The sequence below is a fragment of the Diachasma alloeum genome, unplaced genomic scaffold (assembly GCF_001412515.2).
Source record: "Diachasma alloeum isolate Michigan unplaced genomic scaffold, Dall2.0 Dall_scaffold_75667, whole genome shotgun sequence".
In the NCBI taxonomy this organism is placed as follows: domain Eukaryota; kingdom Metazoa; phylum Arthropoda; class Insecta; order Hymenoptera; family Braconidae; genus Diachasma; species Diachasma alloeum.
In genome coordinates this window covers 7,555-10,072 of record NW_021683592.1, presented here as the reverse complement: position 1 = coordinate 10,072, position 2,518 = coordinate 7,555, and positions in this window count along the sequence as shown.

Below are 2,518 nucleotides of genomic sequence, written 5' to 3'. Positions count from 1 at the left end.
TGTACAGTAACCCCAGCTATTTTGTTTTCGGGGAAAAGGCTTTTCAGCCAATTTCCCGTTTCCTCATCAGTGCAGTACACCATTGCCACACCTTCTCTTTCCCGGACACCGTTGAAGGTGGGTGCTTTCACCGCGTCAGGTGAGGCCAGAATGGCCCCCTTCAGGAGTTTCTTCACCTCCGTTACCTCTTCAGTGCCCAGTTTCTGATCCGGATATGACTCCGGCATAACTGCAAACTTGAATGAGCTCGCAGTATTCTGAACATATGTGCCCTGATCCTGCATTCTCATTCTCTTTTCTTTCGGTTTGACTGAGGGGTTTGGCGTGGTACGCTCCGATGGAAGGCATTTTATTGCCTTCCTCACAGCCCCCTCCCCCTGCCCCTCATCGTCCTTCGCTGCTACATCCGCCAAGGTTGCAATCGCCCCGAAGTTTGATGCAGCTTCGCTCTCTTGCGACGTCTTCTCTCGGCTCCACTCAGTCTGACCCGATTCACATCGGTACCAGATTGGTCAGCCTTGTCAGGCTTCGTGTGTTCGCCATCGCTGGCCCCACCCTAAGTCACTTTTTTAATACTGAGATTTTTTAGATTGGTTTCCATTTTTGGTCCCACGAGTACCGCGGTTACGCGTTTTCACCTGGTGCATTGCTGCGATTGCCCCGAGCTTGGCTTGTCTCAGGTGGGTTACACCCAAGACTACTCTCAGAGGTCGCCCAGGTTTCTGAGTGGCACCGTTAGCGACACAGCTCCCCCTGTGCCACGCATCCTTAAGCACGGTGTGGCCGAGGCCATGGCTTACGCAGCTCACACACATGGAGTGGGTGGGCTTCTCTTAGCAACCGCGGGCGGCGGTAGTTCTTAAGACCTCCACCGCCCGCGACCGAGCCCCCTCACTAACAACATAGTGGGAACCCAGTGATGGGGGGTCTCGTAATTAAGCCTAACCCCTTTTATTTTACTAACTTCTGCGATGATTCCATCCGGTTTCTTTACACGATAAGTATAAAATTTAGGACCACTTGAGACAAAAGACGTAATGAAACTCCCTTCTTCGTAACCCTCCACTTCATCGGTCAAATCCCCTAGAAAATTCCCCAGTGGTAACTCGTTACGTCCGTCGTTCACGTAAATAACCGAATCTGTATCATTAATACAAAACGCGTTTTTGCTGTTTTTCTTAATAAGAATATAACTTGAGACGTGCATGAGCTGTTGCTGCACATCGCCGGCAACAGCCGGCACGGGTCATAAGCCGCACTAACAACGATGGCCTTGGTAGACAGTTCCGCAGCTTCGTTTAAATGTTTCCAGGACATGAAGAGAGTCTCATTATCGACAGGGATAAGCCCTGTCACTTCGATTTCAGGATTGAACATTATGTTGGCAAACTCCTTATATGTCCGAATAATTGCCTTTCTCGTTAAATTTTCTCTCTATTCAAAAATTTACCCCAGAGACAGTTTAAACAATGTTTTGCTACTGCTCTCAATCCAGCATTGTTTTGAATTTTATTCTTGTCCAGTTTTACGGTATATATATATATATATATATATATATATATATCTGTAATAATAAGAATAATAATGATAATAATAATAATAACAAAATGTTATAGTTATAAAACTGAAAAATCAAGTATTTGAAATAATAATAATTCTTTTCAGTCAAATATAATGATAGTACCTTCTCTCGCCTCATATTCAGCTATATATCTATCCTTGGATTCACCATCTGTGCATTCTGCTGGCCAATCGGAAGCCTCTTATTTGATTTTTAGGAAAGTGTTTATATATTCGGCAAATAAACCTCCTGTTCGTGTCACAGGATCATAACGCGTTGTTTTTTTATACTTCCAAATTTCACTAATTGCCAAAATCTTATATCCCACCTCTACTGCTTTCCGAAGCTCTGGGGCTACCCAAGTCCCCAAAAACATCTGCGGTCAGTGGGGTCATCATGAGGGCAATTGTCTTGCACTAAACCTTCGCAGCATGACAAACAGAGAGGGAACAGTAGCTTACCGTGTGCTTTGATAGGTAAAACTGGGTGAAATAATCGTCGCGGGGATAAAATGCGGCATTTTACAAGCCCTTCTATCCGCGAAATATCGTTATTAGGGCATATGATTTGACAATTGTCCTCTACATGCACAGTGGAGTGACCGATGGGGAAAATTCCCGTCTTTAAAACATGGATATAACGAACGAACGTCGACATAACGAATTTTTTCGTTCTCTTTGACATCATAGTGTGTTACGGTATTTCCCGTGCGGTCACCGAAAAAAACATCGTGCGGATCTAAGGGAATAAACATTTGCTGATCGATGTTTTCAACGAAGTTTGACAACTCGAGATCTGTCTTTTTTTTACGAATAAAATCGCATTCCCACATTTCAACGACATCGTAACCCAAGTTTTGCAATTCCCGTGTAATTGCTCCTGTTTTCTCATATCGACTCTCTAATGTATCCTTGTGGCTCAACTCTTTATCTCTATTCAACTTGAAACACCGTGGAT